Below are 21,857 nucleotides of genomic sequence, written 5' to 3'. Positions count from 1 at the left end.
CAAATTTATAGAGGCAGAAAGTTTTAGAAGTTTTGGGCTGAGGATGGCAACAGGGAGTAACTTTAAATGGGTATAAGGGATTTTATTGGAGGATTAAAATGTTCAAAACCTGATTTATACTGAAGGTTTCATCACTTGTTAAAGTTACTGAAAACCATTAAATTGAACACTTGAAATGGGTGGATTTTATTATATGAAATATATATCTCAATAAAGTTATTTTAAGAAATAGACTGAAGTTTTCCAGTTCAGAGATATCGAACTGCCTTGTCCAATACAGTGGCCACTAGCCACATGTGGCTATTTGAGTTTGAATTAATTAAAATGAAATCAACTTAAAAATTAGGTTTCTCACTAGCACTAGGTTATTTCAAATGCTCAGTAGTCATAGGTGGCTAGTGACTACCCTATGGACAAAACAGATGTAGGACACTACCATTATTGAAGAAAGTTCTTTTAGCTAATACTATAAGAGGGACCAAAGTGGCAACTGTGAAGTGAGCGAGAAGTGTGAGATTTAGAATATATTTGGGATACATGTGGTATATTGTGATATATTTGTTGTGATCAAGGGACAAAAGGGAATTCAAGGATGCTCCAAGAAGTTGGTTTGGAAAAATGCAGTTGATCTAAACTGAAAGTGTAAACTCCAGATGTACCATGTGTAGTGGTAGGCTGTTGACCACAAACTTGGCTTTAGACATATAAATTTTTAGATGCCTATTAAACAACCAAGAATGAATGTCAACCTGGCATATTGATATGTGTTTGAATGACAGGAGTGATAAAAAGCTTAAGTCCCAAAGCTTCAAATGTTAAGTAGTCTGAGTGATTAGATGATATTAGCTATATAGACTGACAAAGGGAGTTGATGAGATAAAAAGAATATTAGATATTATAGGGTTCTGGAAACCAGCAAAGGGCATATATCAAAGAGGAAGGATTGATGTACTATGGCAAAGGTGCTGGCAATTTAATTTAAGTGAGGACTGAAGAATGGACTTCGAATTTATCAACTAATGTAAATTGCAAGAACATTTTCCCTGTAGTGGTAGCAAGAAAGTGCCTGCTGGGCGGGCCGCGGTGGCTCAGCGGGCAAAGTGCTTGCCTGCTATGCCGGAGGACCTCGGTTCGATTCCCGGCCCCAGCCCATGTAACAAAAACGGAGAAACAGAATACAATAAAACAAGAAAATGTTTAAAGATGTTTCCCTTTCTTCCTTCCTTCCTTCCTTCTATCCTTCCTTCCTTCTCTCTGTCTTTCCTTAAAAAAAAAAAAAAAAAAAAAAAAAAAAAAAAAGAAAGTGCCTGCTGTAACGCATTCAAGAAAGAGTGGGAAAAAAAACAAGTTGGATATATGGTTTGCTATGAAGAAGAAAGGAGAAAGAGTCCACTAATTAGAGGGGTGAAGTATAATCAAGAAAGCCATATGTAAGTTGGGGAAAACTCACATCTTTGTGTTGCTGTACCCCATTTGAATTAGTAATATAAATGTAGAATAAGTAAATGTATTAGAGATATAAATGTAGAATGAGACAGGTCAGGATGGTTTTCCACCAGCTATGTTCAGCTGCGAAGGAGCAGGCATCACATAAGTGGAAGACTAATAAGCTAGATTTACATAAATGTAAAATAAAAGGAGAGGGTAAGCCCAGAATGTAGAAGATGTATACAAATGATGGTGATTATAAATGACTGCAAGAGTTAAACTGGGAAATAAGAAGACTACGTGGTAAAAGTAATGTAATCCTGGTGGTGGTGGGGTATAAGAACTTTCAAGATCATAGGGGAATAAAATGTATAGATAGAAGATTATGAATGGAGAGTAAAATATGTAAAATTAATACTATTGAGGTGATACCCTTATTTGTAAGGACGTGTTTGTAGGTTTGTGAGGTTGAGATACCGTGGAGGACTAGATCATTAAAGAGAGTTCAAGGAACTGAGAGTGAGTGGCAAGTATATTGGTTCTATTATTCAAATAGAAATTTATAATAAAAATCATGAATTTAAATTCCACTCTGACACTTGGTATAAAACCATGATTATCTCCAAACGATACTCTGTCATTTTCTTTTTTGCTTCGTTTTAATTTGTTTTCTCTTACTATACACCTCGGAGATGAAAAAATAGAGGAGAATATTAAAAGTTCTCGATAAACATAGCACAATGAAATAGTTTAAAAGACATGTTTATATTCTGAAAAGCATTGAAATAAATATTTCCCTTTTTTTAATAATTGTCAGTTTTTCATTTAGTTATCCAAAATTTACCCCAAACTACAAAAGTAAAAAACTTACAATATAAGCCCTAGATTACTGTTAAGGAGTGTCATGGTCAGATTCATGTGTCAACTTGGCCAAGTGGTGGTACTTGTTGGTTTGTTTGGGCAAGTGCTGGCCTGTCTGTTGCGATGAGGACATTTCATAGAATTAAATCATGATCACGTCAGCTCCATCCACAGTTGATTCCATTTGTAATCAGCCAAGGGGAGTGTCTTCTGCAGTGAGTGATGCTTAATCTAATCACTGGAGGATTCAGAAGAGACAGGCTCTCTTCCTGATTCAGCTGGTGAGCCTCTCCTATGGAGTTCATCCAGACCCTCCACTGGAATCGTCAGTTTCACAGCCTGCCCTGCAGATTTTGGACTCTGTGTTCCCATGGTCATGTGAGACACTTTTATAAATTTTACATTTGCGAGTGTTCCCTGTTGATCCTGTTTCTCTAGAGAACCCTAACTAATACAAGGAAGAAGAAAATATTCACAATTTCTTTTAATAAATTTACTTGTACTTTACTGGGCTGCAGTAGAGATGCACTTTCAGTCACCAGAGAGGTCTGTCAAACGCCTCGTTCTTATGTGAAGTGTGGTGGGATAAAAGACCCGTTGTGCAGGTTAAAAATCATGGAATATTGTGAATTATTGTCCTTAACTGTATTATACCTTAATTTAAATCAAGTTTTTAAAATATAATTACAAAATAAATAAAATTAATTGTCTCTAAATATTCAGAATTTTCCAGAGTTAATATTAAACTAACATCTGAAAAATTCAAGGCACAAGTTAAGTTAAAATATTTACCTAGTACTTAACAGAGAAGCTGATTTGCCTCTTAACTGCCAGCTTTTTCTCTAAAATATTTTCCAATTCGTTTTCAATTGAAAAAGTACTTTGAGTAGTAAAAATGTGATTACGTCTACTACGATTGAGATAAAAGTGATTACAAACCCATTCTGCTAAAAAGCACTTCTAATGACCTCAAATGCAAATTTTATACTATTTTGTTCTTATTGCCACATATCAGGAACAGTATAGCTTCAACAAAAAAAAAGAAAAATTGAAAAAGCCTATCTCATATTGGCAAGTGCATATTTTGTGAGTAAGTATGATGTTCTCACTATCTGGGTTATAGCTTTTAGGAATGATGAAATTTTAAGCATTCCTGAAATAGAAGCTGGGTTGTAAAATTATAAGGCATGTTTGGAAAAGCTTTAATTAGGTGATTGCTCAAACTTCATAAGGTTATAAGATTTCTGTTCTACATAAATTCTGAGAAATGAAAAAGTTAAAAGTGAAGTAAAGTCAAAGGAATATAACTGTCATTGAACATTCTTGAAAGCTCATTGTCCAAAAAATTGACTTATCAAATTAAGAAGCACATTAAAATTACATGACTTTAATTTATCTAAACAGAACAATTTAATGATAACAATTGTTTTACCAAATGGAAGATTTTTATTCATCTTAAGTATCCACCTCATGAAAGGTAATGACTCATTTTTTTTAAGTGCAGATTCTGTATTCACAGCTTTTTATAGTGATGCATTGCTCTTAAATACCTTAAGTAATAAAACTTCTTTATATGAAATCAACCTTGCTATCTGATTTAAGGCTCATTAGTTGAGTCTTAAAAAGGTGCTAAATTAGATGGTTATTCCTATTCTTTGCTTATTGCATTATACTTATCTCAACGATCCTTTTGGATTTTGTGTCATAAATTCTTCACACTCCTTGCTGTCATTTCCTGCAACATATTTCTCCACTCTCTTTAAATATTTCTGTTCCTGGAAGATGGCATTCTCAGGTTATATTACCCTTGTAGGAGAAATTTATTTTTCAGGAAAGTATTCTCCCCCTTTCTTTCATTATCTTTCTAGCTAGATAATGCATTTACCAGACTCCTTTACAGATTGTGTGTCCACGTGATTGAATTCTTGTTGATGGAATGTGAACAGGAGAGATGTGTGTAATCTCTGCAACATCTTCAACTGAAAAAATACGTTTCTTTCTTCCACTGGTGCCTTCTTATTCCCGTGAATGGAGTTTGAACATGTTAAGAGGACACATCTCTTGGGGAGGTTATTAATGAAGTGTATGAAATGTGTGGGCCTGAGTGATTAGTGGCACAGTGTCATCTTACTAGCTTAGACTACTTTTCTTGGCTATATGAAACATAAGAGAAATATGTTATATAATTTATAACACTATACTTTGAGTATTTATTTACTTATTTAATTACAAGCTTTATTGAGATATACTTTATATCATTCAAGTCACCCACTTGAAATGCACAATTGAATATTTATTGGTATATTGACAGAGTTGTGTAACCATTCTCATAATCAATTTAAAACATTTGGATCACACTAAAAAGGCACTCCATTCCCTTTAGCACTCACCACCCCTTGTCCTCCATGCTCAGCCACTGGCAATCACTAATCTATCTCTGTTTCTATAGATTTGTCAATTTTGGACATTTCAGATAAATGGAATAATATACTATGTAGTCATTTGTTGTTGTCTTCTTTAACTGAACATGATACAGTAAAGATTCATTTCTGTTGTAACATATCAATATCTCATGTCTTTCTGTGGTGGAATGATAGTCCATTGTATAGATATATAGTGCATTTCATTTGCTGTTCATAATTTGATGGATATTTGAATTATTTCCACTTTTCAACTATTATGTATAATGCTACTATGAACATATTCATGCAAGTTTTTGTTGGTGTGTTTTCATTCCTCTTGGGCATAAAATTAGTTTTTTGTTTCTTTTTTATTTATTATAGCTATGCTGAAGGTATGAAATAGTATCTCACTATGGTAAGAATTTATTTATTAAGTCAACTTAGCCATTACCCTGGTAAATATTTCTCTTGACATTTAAAATCTCTATTATTATTGGAAGAGAATGAGAATGGGCCACGGTGGCTCAGCAGGCAAGAATGCTTGCCTGCCATACCAGAGGACCTGAGTTCGATTCCCAGTGCCTGCCCATGTTAAAAAAAAAAAAAAGAAAGAGAGAGAATGAGAAGCAATAAACTGGATACATATAAATAAGAATGCTTAAAGAAATTTTGTAAAAGATAAGAAATAAATTAGATCATAACTAGAAGAGTGAATGAAGTTGAGAGAACTATTTCTGTGCCCTTTTTTCAAAATCAGAGAATTATTTATGTTAAAAAGTATGACCTAGTAGTGAGTTATAAGTGATAACTTAGAGATAAATCAGAGACTTGCTGGAACAATGTTTTGAGCATATGAAATGAGAACTGATTTAATGCATAAGTAGAAATAATGGATGTAGCTTTGAGGATAGACAGTTCATCTATAACACTAGGAGAAATTGTAGAATTTACAGGCACAAATCCAAGCAGAAATATTTTGAAAAAATCATTTGCACTCCCCATTTTTACTTCTTAATTTCATACTGAGCTGTGATCTAAAGACTACTGAAGATATGCTAATAAGTTACAAAAGAAAAAAAAAATTAAAAATTCTGGAAACAAAAATTAAATGGAGATTTAAACACCAAAATATATAATCAGTGAACTAGAGGTTAGAACTGAAGAAATTATCCAAAATTCATAAGAAAAAGAAAATGAATGAAAAATATGGGCGAGTTTAAGGGTCAGGAGTGAAATGAAGTTGCATACACACAGGCAGCACACATGCAACTACTTACATTGTAGTTGAACTTCGGAACACCCAAGAAAGAAGGGAAAAATAAAGATTATCTTCAAATCATTGGCAGTTACACATATAATAGTCTGCTCAAAAGTAGCAGTGGGAGACAGAAGATATCGCTGGCATGATGTAATTGCCATTCAAAAATCAAATAGCTAATAAATTGCAAATTCAGTCAAGAATGAGGGAAAAATAAAGTCATTTTCAAACAAAATCAAACAAAAACTAAGAGTTAACCACCAAAAATGAAAGTACCTAAAGGAAAGTCCTAAGGACATACTTTAGGCATAAGGGAAATGATTCCAGATGGAATGTCTGAGATGCAAGGAGGAATGAAGAGAAAATGTATTGGTAAGAATGTTGGAACCACTAGAAAAAAAGTGACTGCATAAAATAAAATAAAATATTTATTTGAATAAAAAAAAAACAAAAACAGCATAGACTTAAAATACTTGAGACCAATATTATGTTTATTTAGATTGGAGTAATAGTAATTAAAACATCCAAGATCTTTGTTTTGTTTCAGAAGAATCAACAATATTACTTAAAATTATTCTTCCTTAGTATGCAGGTTTTGGCACTGCTAGTTTTCCCCAAGTATACATTTGTTCTTGCTTCAATTATAATATGGAAAAAAAATTATCTGGGATATCAAACAGTTCCATCCCCCATCCCATACTGTCAACACCCCTTTTCAACGTGAAAAAAAAGTTAGAAACATCCCTAAAGATTGGCAATAGGATCAAATGAGAAGGAGGAATTATAGTAGAGAAGTTAGGATTTAACAAATGAGTTACATTATTAATATATAACTATGTTATAATATGTTATAATACATGCAAATCATTATATTGATATTTCTTTCTAGTCCCCAGTGTCTTGGAGCAGCTAAAAGGAAAAATCTGAAGTTGTGGAACTGTAACCCATACCAAACTTTGAACTCTATTCTATAACTACTTGTTAAATGTAGCAAAAATTTTGAAAATTTATTGTTTTGTTGTATATATGTTATATTTCCCAATAAAAATGTTAAAAAAAAATCTGGGAACTTGAATTATCAAACACAAACTATGCTCCTCAGCCTTCCTTGTAGTTATGTATGACCATAAGACTATATTCACATATCACTAAATTAAAGAAAAGCTGTTTATATTTCTCTGCAGCTGTAGTCTCTTTAACCATACAGACAAGGAAGAATCCTGGTTTTGGCAGAATAAAAAGATGGAAAGAAGCAGAGTTTCAGAATGATCTTTTGGAAAGTAGCCACTCCCTTCAGAGGGTTGCACTAATCCCTCCAATCCATTACAGAAAAAAAAAGTTTTGATTTTTAAAAAAATGAAAATATTTTAAATCAAGTTACCATGAAAAGTTTAGTCATACTCTCTAAGATGCTATGTTAAAATAGCTAAGGTTACCACAGAAGACATTAAGACTCCATGTACAAAGGAAAATCTCAACAAAAAGACCGAATTTGTGACTAATATATAGCACACAATAAAATGGTAGAAATAAATCTCAATTCTTCAGTAATCATAGTAAATGGAAGCAAATTAAACTTCTCAATTAAATGATTGAATATTGTCAGACATGATTAAGGTTAAGCAAAAATAATTACATAATATTTACAGGAAACCAATCTAAAATAAAAGGCATAGATTGAGATGTATTACAGAAGCAACAAAAAACAAAAGGAAACACACTGTGTAGCTCTAGTCATATCAGCTGAAATTAATTTTAAGGCAAAACATGGCTAAAGATAGAGTGGCTGAATAATCATTGAATTGTTAAATGAATCAGGATGTGATAATTCTACCTTAGTGTGAATTTAATTATAATAATTCAAAAAGATAAAGCTAACAATTGCATAATATAATGAGAATCAGAAGTATCTACCAGCACAGTGAAATATTTTATTTCATCCTTTTCAGTAATTAGGACAGACCAAAATAAATCATTAATTATATAAAAATTTGATATATAGAATGAAAAGATGTGATTTAATAGATACATATTTTATATTCTAACATATGCACATGAACATGTGCACACACACATGCAACCAATGCACCCACAAATGGAGGAGCATACAGCTTCTTTTAGGCACATCAGAAAAACTGCTATTGTTATTAACATCTTAGACCATACATATGTATCCAGGTACCAAAGTTTCTAAATGTTCAGTATTTTCTGGACTGCATTGTCTAACTACTTTATATTCAATAAATAATCCAATAAATAAAATATAACTAGAAAAAAAGGTATATTTGAAAATCTGCACACTTCTAAACTACTTTTTCAACAAAGAAACATTCATAATAGACCTTGTGATGACATAGAAGAGAATCCAAGAATACTAACTGTGCTGGTTTGAAAGGAAGTATGCCCCCTAAGAAGAGCCATGTTTTGATATAAATCCCATTTCATAAAGGTAGAATAATCTCTATTCAATACTGTATGTTTGAAACTGTAATGAGATCATCTCCCTGGATGAGGTGATTTAGTCAAGAATGGTTGTTAAACTGGATTAGGGGATGACATGTCTCCACCCATTTGGGTGGGTCTTGATTGGTTTATTGGAGTCCTATAAAAGAGGAAATGTTTTGGAGAATGAGAGATTCAGAGAGAGCAGAGCGATATAGCCATGAGATGCAGAGTCCAGGAGCCAGCAACCTTTGGAGATGAAGAAGGAAAATGCCTCCTGGGGAGCTTGATGAAACAGGAAGCCAGGAGAGTAAGCTAGCAGATGATGCTGTGTTCACCATGTGCCCTTCCAGCTGAGAGAGAAGCCCTGACTGTGTTCGCCATGTGCCTTCTCACTTGAGAGAGAAACTCTGAACTTCATCGACTTTCTTGAACCAAGGTATCTTTCCCTGGATGCCTTTGATTGGACATTTCTTTAGACTTGTTTTAATTGGGACATTTTCTTGTCCTTAGAACTGTAAACCAGCAACTCATTAAATTCCCCCTTTTAAAAGCCATTCCGTTTCTGGTATATTGCATTCTATCAGCTAGCAAACTAGAACACTAACCTTCATCCCCTACCCACTCCATCTCCACCAAGAAGAGGAGGAGGGTGGGAGAGGCAGCCCAAGTATTACTTAGAGGGAAATGTATAGCTCTAACTTCTTATATTGGAAAATGAAAAGATTAAGAAGTCATTCCTTAATTTGGGTAGCCAGAAATAAATGACTCAGACAATGACTTGAGTGTAAGTAGTTTTTTTGAAGGTGTTCCCAGGAAGCCAGAATGAAGGAGCAGGGAGTGTAAACAGGTAAGGAGGATCAACTAAAAAGGGTGTGTTATTGAATGGGTGGATGCTGTAGACAAAGAGGACTCACTCCCATTACGAACCCTCTGAGCAACTATGTGTAATGCTCCTTAGAATTGTCTCCCAAGGGATGGAAGCCTGCAGAATTTGTTGCCCAGCACATCCCTTCACACCCCATGCCTGAGGCCCAACCTTCCTCTCATTTTAAGGTTTACTAATGAATTCAGTGGAATTACTTCCACTGCAATTCAGGGTTGTGCTTGGTCATTACTGACCGAGTTTCTGTGGCTCTGGAGAAAGTACTGAAGCAGAAAACCTCCGACAAAGAAGATGGAACACTCTCAGAGTGTATGGGAATTGGAGTTGGGCAGAGAAAGTGTGATAGCACATTCTCTAATTAGCTGGCAGAAACCAGCTCACCTGGGAGCCTGAAAATGCAGTTTGCAGTGCTTGACCACATTGCAAATACAGGCAGAGCAAGGAGGATGAGGAATGGGTGGAAGTGTAGGTGTGCTGAAGACTTGCAGAAAAAGGAAAGTATGCCTTACTTTTACTTTCCAATCAAGATGTCATCAGTGTAGTGGATTTGTGTGAAAATTGTGGAATGATAATGAATTCATGGTTTCTAAGTCTACATTGTGGCACAGCACCAGAGAAGGAGGAGGATATCCCTGAGGAAGGTGGTAAGACCTTACTTTCTCATCATATGAAAGGAAACTGCTAGCAGAGTTTAACTTGATGTAAAGAGAATCATATCTGAAACAATAGCAAGTGGAGTCATATATGACTAGATTTATAGTAACTGCCATTGTCCTAGACTTACTAAAAGAAATTTATAGAAATGCAGTAACAACGTACATATCTACAACTTATGTGTCTTCAAACCACTCCCTGAGGGTGCATGGTTGGTTTTGTGGTAGAATGCTCACCTTCCATGTGGGAAATCCGGGCTCAATTAATGGACCATGCACCTAAAAACAAAAACAAAACAAACAAGCAAAAAACACTCCCTGAGAAGTAGTAAGACAGATTTAAAAATACTTCTTATTTTTTTTCTTATAATCCAGAATCAGAGAAATAATATACGTATTCTTTGAGATTATGGATTTATACAACATAATCCCCAGGAACTGGGAAAATATGCTATGATGATTGCAATGTTTCCCTGACCTTACCATATGTTTTAGTTTGAAAGCTGCCGGAATGCAATATATCAGAAACGTAATGGCTTTTAAAAAGGGGAATTTATTAAGTTGCAAGTTTAAATTCTAAGGCCATGAAGATGTCCAAGTTAAAGCACCAACAAGAGATTACCTTCACTCAAGAAAGATCGATGAAGTTCGGGGTTTCTCTCTTAGCTGGGAGGGCACATGGCAAAGTCTGCTTGCTTTCCCTGCAGTAATCTTCAATGGCCTCCCCGGGACTCTGTGTTGGCTGTGTCGGTTCTTTTTCCAAAATGGTTCCTTCTTAAAAGGCTCCAGTAGGCAACCCCACCTTGAACAGTGGAGACAAATCTCCATGGAAACCATCTAATCAAGTTACCAACAATTGGGTGGGCCACGTCTCCATGCAAACAATAAAAAGATACCACCCAGAAATATTGAATGAAGATTAAAGAACATGGCTTTTCTGGGGTACACAACAGATTCAAACCAGCACACCATGGAACAACTTTTGTAACCTGAATCATTTCAAGCTACTGCAACCTAACTGGTTACTCCAGAACCAATTCTCAATTGCCTTGCTTGGTTATTTCTCATTCCTCATCTAAGAGTAAATTTAAGTCTTTTGACAATCCCTGGAAGAAATTTCACAGTAAATAAGTGGGACATTACGACAAAATCCTCCCTCAGGGGCACTTGTATGTAACCCCTTTCTTTTAAGGGTTGGGAACTGACACAGATTCGGATATAAGGGAAAACTTGTGACACTATAGTAACATAAATTAAGTCAGACCTCTTTTCCTTAGAAATTCATATTTTTGTGGATATGCAAATTAAGTAATACCCTAAAAAGTTTAATATCAGCTTTATTCCAGTGAACTACTCCATGATTAATTAGCTACAGCTGCTTACCAATGTGCATTTTTTAATCCTGTATGCTGCGCGCTTCAATAACCATGACTTTGCATTGTTTGGCTGCTCAACTTTGGGCTCTCCTCTTGGACTCCGAGATCAACCACAATTTCAATTTCCAAATAGAAAATAGTAAAAAAATATTGGAAACAATCTAACATAATACCAGTTAGGAAACAGAGAAGCAATATGTTTAATTGGCACTACGGCACAATAATTTAAAATATTCTAAATCAATCAAGAGAAATACATTTAGAATGAAAAGTATTGACTGAAAAAAATGTAAAAATGCATACGTAAAGCGCATTACTTATGTAAATTATCAAGTGTACAAAATATAACTGTTAAGATATCTTTATAAATGATGCCTTTCAACTTCAGAGCGGTGGTCACCTTTAGGCAGGATGAGAGAAAAAGATACATGGGAATTTGGATTAAACAGTATATGCGATATTTTTTTTCTATCTTAACAGGGAACAATCTAGAAATTATTATACCCGGGTATAATATGTGATAAATATGCATTATAGATGCTTGATATTTTTTACCTTATTATTACATGTTTAAAACTTTAATATTAAGAAATTCAATGAGCAAAGTCAAATTGACAGTTTATTGAACAGGAAAAGCAAGGGATTAGGAGAGGCATGTAATTAAACCCCTACTCTCTCTGTCTGTTGTTTATTTGTACCATGCTCTGTCTGGTCTCACAATCTTTGCATATAGTACATGTTATTCCATCTCATTGACCCTCACAGCTCTGCCCACACCAGCCGTAGTATCTGAATGACATAAGAGCTATACTAATATTTCAAGTGAGGCACCTCATATAATACCTTAGTGAATTCATCAATTTGAGCTCATGTTTCTACTGGCCAGTATATTTGTTTCTTGAGGTGGAACTCCCTGTCAGTTGCGCAGCACACTATAACTAACACTTGCTTAAAGAGATTGCAGCATATTTTTATCAAAGTAAGAAATCCAAGGGTAGATCACAGGAAAGTACAGCTGGTCAAAGATGCCATCAAGGGCTGAGAATCTTTCTGTTTGTTCTGCCATCTTATCTAGGACTTTTAGCCTTATCGTCACAAGGGTGGGGTTACTCCTTTCAGCACTGAGAAGAGGGAAGAGGAAGGAAGGTTGCAAAGGTTAAAGGAAAAAGGATCTTCTCTGAAGATTGCCTTGTTTTAGTCCAGAAGGAAAGCCATGCCCAAGGAGTTCTGCCTTTATCTCACACCCCTGCATAAAAGAGAGGCGATGACATAACATTTTAAAATTCATATTTCCAGACAACATAATATATTAACGCAAGGGCAAAAGGAGGAGCAAAGCCTTTGTTACTTGTGTGTGTGTATGTGCATACCTGATTCTTCCAAACTTTAACTTAACCAGAGCGTATAAATCCCTACGTACTTAGGTTTTTAATATATAACAGATTGTATCCTTAATTTCTCATCAGCGTATTATTTCTCATCAGTGTATTATGTTTTTCATCAGTGTATTATTTTTCCATTGCTGTATAATAAATAACTACAAACTTAGCAATCTAAAGGAACATATATTCATTATTTCAGTGTTGTGGGTCATCGGGGTCACAAAAGCTATAATCTAAGTGTCAGTTGGGGTCGAGGTCTCATCTGAAACTTGACGCTTTCTTTCAAGCTACTGATGATGGGCAGAAATAAATTCCTTGCCGCTGTAAGTCTTAGATCTTCAGATCCTAGAGTATGGCTTTTTTCTATGCCACATAATCTTCTCCATATAATGGTAGTTTGCTTTTAGAAGCCAACAGAAAAGCCTCTGTTAATATTTCCAATCTTGATTAAGAATTCAATTCAGGCCCACTGAAGGTAATCTGATTTTTTAATAACTAAAAGTGAATTCATAACAGTTCTTAATTACAATCTGAAAAATACCTTCATCTTTGTCAGAAAACATAGCGAAATCCTGTAAGCAGAATTGCATCATGTTTACTGGTTCTGCCCAAATTTGAGAACTAGGGGTTATACAAACGGTAGGCTATCAAGTGTCTTTGAATTCTGTCTACCATATTAATGAAATAAACTTCTACTTCCACAGATGTCCAAAGCAAGGCATGTTACTACTAAAACTGTGCCTTAAATGCATAAAGTACTTAGAAGAAGTACTGTGCCTTCAATAAAATATTTGCTTGCAATAAATATTGTGCCTTAGTTACAACTTGGCCTAATCCCTTAAAATAGCTTCTGAAATCATTTAAATGTCCAATATATGCCATGAATTGGCTTAGTCACTGGGACATGAACATGCCACAATATAGAAAAGGTCTCTTTCTTATTTAGGAGAGATCAGTTAAAATTTCTCAAATAAATTATTAGGATAAAATTAACTGTGGCAAATGTTAAAGAGAAAGTGAGCTAAGGGTTGTGAGTGGAGTATTGCCAAGAATGAGAGTGGAGGTCCCTATAAAATAGTTTGAGAATTTAAGGATTTGTATAAGTCAATCATGCAAACATACAGGGAGAAAATATTCCACATCCGAATTCCTGAAACAGGAATGTGATTGAAACGCTCATGAATGAGGGAGAAGCTACGTGGCTAAGGTATAGAGAAGAAGAAGAAAAGTAGAAAGATGTAACAAAGAAAAAAGGCAAAAGGCCTGTTGAGCTTGTAGACCATGAAAAAATGTATATATATGTGCTGGATTTTGTTCCAATTGTAATGGAACAAACGGAAAATATTGTACAGGTGGGGATTATGATACTATGAATTTTTTGAAAAGATAACCTTGGTTGCTGCATTGGAGAATGGATTTTTAGGAACACAGATTGGAAACAGTGAGAACAAATGGGAATTTTGGCAGTAATTTAGGAGATTGGGCATGGTAGGGCAGTGGATAAACTATTGAGGATGGATTAGGGAAAAACTTTGACAGTAAAGCAAATGGAATTTGAAGTTGAATGGGGTGGATATTAAGAAAAGAAGAAAGATTTTTGTTTGTTTGTTTTTCACTTAAAAATTAATTCTATTCAAAAGGTCAATGCAGTTTATAAATTTCAGATTATATTTTCAAAGCTATATTAGGAAAGCACAATTGAATAGTAAGGGGGGAACTGAATAAAACTCTTTAACCTTTGAAAATTTATTTATCAGATGTTTAGTGATTACCAAAAAAAGGTGGAATTGTCAGAGGTTAAATAGAAAAGCTAAAAAAAAGTGAAATTATATTTCTCTCAAACAATATCATAAAATAGACACAATTTCTTTGAGCCATTTATAAGAAATGCCATCAAGAACAAAATGATGCTCTTGTTCCAAATAAATGACTGTGTTTAGTCGCAATGGTTTATATTTTTATGATATTAGCAGTGCCAGATCTGAAGCTATTACCTGCCTCCCAATAAGTCACTGTGTGCTGTCTGCTGCCTTTCAAACAGGGAATAGTGGAATTAACATATTGCTGAAAAGACCAAGTGAGCTTTTCAGCGTGATCAATTAACTCCTGATAAAATTGAAACTAATAAAGTATTTAAGCTAAATTGATAAAATATTCCATTCCTTTAAGAAATTCATTTATTTGCATGTGTCTTCCTATTTTCATTTAGTAATTATGCCAGTATATATCAGTTATTAATCTCTTTTAGTCTTTGCAGCTTAGAGTGGATAAATTGCTTCTTAATTATGATACTTTTTATCAGAAAACCTTTTTATTTATTCTTTTTAAATAGCTAATGGATCAAAAGTACTCCATGTGACATAAACTGAATGCTTTCCTGTCATCCTTATAAACATTGCAAGCAATTAATTTCTCCTTCATACTCAAAAGTTATCGTCAAGGATAATAAAATTAACAACCATAAAATTATTCCCAGACAGTCTTACACAATGAGAGAACAGATGAGACTAGCACAATAGGCCAAATGAAAATTTAATTGATCATATTTTCAATTTTCTATTGTTTTATTGTAGGCTGAATATTAGTATCTGATAAAATCTATTTAAACATTATATAAATAATGAATGAAATAGAAAATATTATATATGCATTTCTTAATGTAACGTTTGCTGAAATTATAATTACATATATGCAGAAAACAATGCTGGGAATCTCTGCAAATGTCACCATCTCTGAAAATCTTTTCTTGATTTCTCAATGTGAGGATAATGTCCTTATTTTAAATGATCCTTTAAGAAATTATTATTCCTTACATTGTGTGGCGGCTTGGAGTTATGTGCCCCAGAACAAACATGTTCTTAATGATAATCCATTCCTGTGCATGTGGACCTCTTGTACATAAATATTTTGATAAGGATTACTTCAATTAAGATTTTCCAAACTGAATGAGGGTGGACCTTAATCCAATGTACCTAAAGTACTTATTAGTCAAGAAAATTGGGATGGAAAAGAATCCATGTTGAGCAGTCAGAAGCTGGAAGTTAATGGAAATGGAAGAGAAAAGAGAAGAGGCCACTGTGCCAGTTTGAAGCTATTATGTACCCCAGAAAATCCATGCCCTTTAATCCTCATTCAGTATTGCTGAGAGGTATCTTTTTTATTGATCCCATGAAAATATGACCTACCCAATTGTGGGTGGTAACTTTAGATTACTAGTTTCCATGGAGATGTGCCTCTACCCACACACATTCAAGGTGACATTGCATACTGGAACCCTTTAAGAAAGAACCATTCTTGGAAAAACTTTTAGAGCCACCATAACCAACAGAGCCACCAGAATGGACAGAGTGCCAGGGAAGCCATTGATAGCCAGCAGACATCACCATGTGACTTTCCAGCTGAGAGAGAAACCCAGAGCATATTGACCTTCTTAAGCCAAGATATCTCTTCCTGGATGCCTTAGACGGGACATTTTTATAGTCTTGCCTTAATATGGACATTTTCACGATTTTAGAACTGTAAGTTTCTATTTGTAAGAGCCATTCACTTCAGGTATATCACATTCCGGCAGTCTTTATAAATTAGAACAGCCGCCATGTGCATTGCCATTTTGTAGAAAAGCCAGGAACCCCAGAAGTTGTCAGCTAGTCTGAAGATTTCAACCTCCAGGAGGAAACAAACCTCCTAGGCTGTGAAACTGGTGAACCAACAAATTACAGTTAAGCCAACGCAAAGTATGGCATGTTTTAGCTAGCCAGGAAACTAAAACCCATCACAATGGAATGTATTAGGAACTTTATGTTTGTTTTCTTGGCAACCAATCCTCCAACCACTATGGAAAATTATTCCAAGATAAGGTTAAATAGTTATTTGCCTTTGAATAGAAATTCAGTATTGGTTGAAATTAAATGAAAATGAGGAAGAACACAGGGTGAGAAGGGGAGAAGAAGGCAAAAAATAGGGAGATATATTTCTCTCTTGCCTAATGTTGTCTCTTTCCATACTGAGGAGCAATTTGCTATATGGTACATCATGGGAAGACAGCCTCAAGCACAATAGAAATTTTCAGCAAATAACCACTTAATTACTTACACAACTCAAAGGGTCCAAAAGCAGGAGAAGAGATCCCATTGAGGACAGTCTCTCAGAAGGCCAACTGCCCCATCAGGGGAGGTAGATAGTGGCTCCATAAATCCTGCTGGAGAGGAGAGACAAATCCATGCTGCCCAAGAGTAGGATATTTATACAACCCAGCGGGGAGGGGATCCTGTCACTGAGAGTTTGTACCCTTCTAAGCCACTGGGTCTGGTTGTTCCTAGTTTCCTGGTTCAAGGTTTGGTAAGATTGCTCAATTAGACCTGAGGTCTCCTGTGGGCTGTAGAGTGGAAAATATACTGAAACTTCTGCACATAATGAAAAAGGAGGGTGTGTGGGCTTGGCAAGGGATGGGAGATGTCCGTGACTCTCCCAATACACATTAGTACCACTGTATTGTGAAACTAAGCCTCATGTTAAGTCCTTTGGGATCTGGTCTAAATGAGTAAACTCTTCCCAGAAAGGGAGGGTGCAGACAAGTTACATTAGAGGTTGGAGTAAAGAGTTGAGAATAATAATCCAATCTACTGCACAAATTATTGCAAACACACAAATTATTTATGTTGAGCTCAATACCTTTCAACACTTGCTATACATGCAAAAATTTACAAAGACATACTCATGCAAATACATGAACACAAATACATAATCTCACGACCTTATGTTTACCTCCAGAGACAGTGTCAACTTGATATGTTAGAAAAACACTAAATATCCTCATTTGAATTTTTTTTTGAAATTATGTGTTTTCCTTCATCATGTAATACAAAGAGCATAAGCCTCTAATCTGATGATTAACAATTCTTTGTGAAATTGGGGAGATGCCTATACAACCTGAGTCCCAACTTCTTCATCTATAAAGTATGAATACCATATGTGATAAGTTGCATAGGCTAAGTCTATTTATAAACACCTCCATTTCCCATCTCTCACTCTTCTCATTTATTCTGGCATAGCTTCTATATTTATAAGGAAAACAAAACAGCACTTACCAAAGAATATATTTTCTGCATATTCCAAAATCCAATGAACAAATGCCATTTTTAGGGTTAAGCATACTTGAGATTCTTCTAGACAATTCCCCCTTTCTTAGAAGTATTCACTAATCTCAGCTTCTTTGCAATCTTTGATTTTTCTCTTATCTGAAATTTCCCAGTCTCTTTAGGAGAATCATCCTCATCTATTTGTCTATTAAATACTGAAATGCTATGTGACATTTCAAAATTTTATTTATCCAACAAAACAATCCCTCCACACTTTAGAGGTTCATATTTGAAATGGGTCATATATTTGAATATTGAAGACACCTCAAATTCAATGTTAATTCATGATTATACATAATACCTCCTATTAAACTTGACTAACCTTACATTTGGAAGATTCATTTTACTTCTCTCATTGAATGCCTTATTTATCCATTCATTTACAAATACCATAAATCTATTTCATCACAATGCAACCTGCATTTGGAAATGGATTTTTTCTTACTCATTTATTCTACTCAGCAGTAACTAAATTAGATAACAATAGAAAATCTATCATTATTGTCACTGAATAAATTAAGTATAATTTTCACAGCCACGTACAATTAATTACTGTGCCTTCAATTTTCCATCTTACATTTTTTGGTAATCTGCCCAGGTATCTACATCTCCCCAACCATCATTCTTATGCAAACTAACTAACTCTCACCCAGATGATGGCAAAAGTGTCCCAACATATCTTACCATATCCATTTTGGCCTTCTCCAATCTATTTGCAAACTATGTCCAGAAATTTCAATTAAAAAGTCTAAGCTTAACCTTGTCATTACATTTATAGATTAAATGTCTCTCCATTCCAATTATTATGAAGACACTTTTATTAAATATGTCCCAGAAGACCCTATGTCCCTGACTCCCCCAGATTAATATTACACTGTCCTTTACTTTCTTACACCCAGCCATACTGGATGAATTTCAGCTTGTCATAAACAATAAAGCATAAGGTTATTTATCTGCAACGGTCTTGTTTGTTTTCTCAATAAATAAATGTTTGTTGAGTGATTATTGAGGGCCATAAGTTTGTGACTAGATGAAAAACAATTAAATTGTGTATTTTTATTATTATTCGCACACCTATGTTCATAGCGGCATTATTCACAATTGCCAAGGGGTACCAAGAAAGCAAAATTATAAAAATGTTACTCACCCATTAAAGTCATAAAAAAATCTGAAGGTCTGATACATGCTATACATGCAGACATCATGCTGATTAAATAAGCCAGACATAAAAGGGCAAATAACATATGATCTATTTCATATGATATAATCAGAATATGCCAATTCATAGTCAGAAATTAGAATACAGCTTACCAGGGGCAGACCTGGATGGGAAGAATGGGGAATTAATTCTTGCTTGGTAGGGACAATTCAGCATGAAAACTGTCTTTGTTCCACACGAAAATTGAACCCACTGGAAAATATGGACTATGATTAATAGTATAATTATGGTAATATTATTTTATCAATTGTAATAAAGGCACCGCACTAATGAAAATATTGGTAATAGGGAAAACTGCATGTATGGAAAGGTTATATGGGATTTCTACACTTTCTGCATAATTTTTCTATAAACTTATAATTACTCTAATACTTTTTAAAAATTAATTGCATATCAGTGCCTTATAATCATTCTTAAAGTAACTGAGTACTCACATAGTTTCTCATATGACACCCAGTTTGTCTCTACTTCCTTCCTCTGGGGAATCTGGGCTAGCACAGACATGTGAAAACTATCAAATAAACAGTCTTACTGTAAAAATCACACAATTTCAAAGACACTAAATTCTATAAGACTAAATCAGTATGAAAGTTGTATACTTAAGTTTTATTGACAAAAAATTAACTAAAACTGTATGTTCATTTATGACCATTAGGAATCAATTACTCAATGCAGACACGCACTTTCAGCTGTTTAATGAATTATTTTCCTTTTAGATACTATAAGAATAATAAAGTGCTCAAAAACTGCAAAATTTGACTCTTGTATAATTACCAAAAGCCTGAAACATGCAGCCTATAGAAAGAGGAGAACTAATAGAAAAATGTAAAATCATTTAAGTTCTTTATGTTAACGACTTTTGGTTTATATAAGTGTTCTAGTTTGCTGGCTGCCAGAATGCAATATACCAGAAATGGAATGGCTTTTAAAAAGGGGAATTTAATGAGTTACAAGTTTACAGTTCTAAGGCCATGAAAATCTCCAAATTAAGGCAAGACTATAAAAATGTCCAAGTTAGGGCACCAAAAAGGGGTTACCTTCACTCAAGAAAGGCCAATGAAGTTCACGGTTTCTCTCTCAACTGGAAAGGAACATGGCAAACATGATGACTTCTGCTAGTTTTCTCTGTCCAGACTTCCTGCTTCATGAAACTCCCCAGGGGCATATTCCTTCTTCATCTCTGAAGGTCTCTAGCTTCGTGGGCTTTCGGCATCTTGACTCTCCCGGATTTCATCATTTTCAAGGTTTTTCCCAAATGTTTCCTCTTTTAAAGGATTCCAGTAAACTAATCAAGACACACCTGGAGTGGGTGGAGTCACATCTCCATATAATCAAGTGAATACCCACCATTGGGTGAGTCACTTCTCTGTGGAGATAATCTAATCAAGCTTTCAACCTACAGTGCTGAATAGAGATGAAAAGCTTGTTCCCACAAAATTGGTTTAGGATTAAAGTATGACCTTTCTATGGTATATAAATCCTTTCAAACCAGCACAGTAAGTATCCAAAACTTGCATTGACTTTACAGTTTCATTGTCTTCATTTATTGTAAGTGTGTTTCCAAGACCAGCTAGGTATTAATTTATTAATCACTTCATATTTTAAATTCATTTTTAAATGAATTTAAAATATATACTCATATTTCGAAATTAGGCCTGGCCAATATATTACATATTTGATAAGATTTTATGTTTTATTTTCTTGAATTTACATAATTTTAAGGAGAAACAAGTTTCTTTCTCTTAGTTGTTAATCAGCTTCTACCCTTACTGACAGGTGATTTAACTGTAATATCATATAAGCAGCAGAGTGGATAATTATTTAATAAATCATATATCTAGATTTTGGGCTTGTTATTTATCTGATCTATTTAATGAGGATTTATTTATCAAATCTTCTCCAATTATAAATAGTCAGCCTTTTTTTCCAACTAATCAAGTTGGAAAAAAAGCATTATAGTAATTTATTAATTTGTGCTATGCATTATTTAATTTTAAAAATCCACATTTTTATCTTCTTTCTGTTTTTTATTCATTTTCATTTGAATGGCTTTTCTATTAACAGATTTTATTTCTGTAAAGATTTTTTATTTCGTATCTGTGAAGTGATTTGTGTTGTTATGGTTGCTGTGTTGATGCTGTGTTTGGAATCTAATTTGACTAATCTTTAAAGGATCATTTCAAATATTTAACATTTGAGAACAGCAAACTAGAAAAAATTAAAATCACCTTATACTTCATATCAGAAACATTTCCATGGAATTCTTATACTAATGTTTAAGATTTAAGAAAAATAGTTCATATTCTTAGGATTTTAGTGACATAAATTTTTATTATTATTATGCATCTATTCCTTTCTTAGAATTGTAGAAGATATATATATATATATATATATTTAAATATATGTGTTAGAAATAAACAATAATATTTTTCAACTGTAAACATGTTTGCAAAATAATCTCACTTGCCTACAGCCTGTAAAACAAACATTTGGTCTGTTTTAAAGACACCTTTGTCTTTAACCAATGAATTATTGAGTGAATCTGTTGTTTAAATTTTCAGACAGCACAGTGCAGTTTATTGAAGGGTGTTAGAAACTAATAAACTGGTTTCAGAATCCAAAATTATTGGTGAATTAATGTATTTCACCAATTAATTATGTGAAACATTTAATAATATTATTCCATCTCTCAGTGATTTATTTCATGGATTTAATTTATGCTATTGGTAACTTGGAATTCTTATGTAACATTCTCTATATTTTAATATAGAACTATATATTACCTTGTGCTTCCAGGGTTATGATAGATCTT

This window comes from Tamandua tetradactyla, chromosome 4 (assembly GCF_023851605.1).
Source record: "Tamandua tetradactyla isolate mTamTet1 chromosome 4, mTamTet1.pri, whole genome shotgun sequence".
NCBI lineage: Eukaryota > Metazoa > Chordata > Mammalia > Pilosa > Myrmecophagidae > Tamandua > Tamandua tetradactyla.
Note: the sequence above shows the minus strand (reverse complement) of the source record.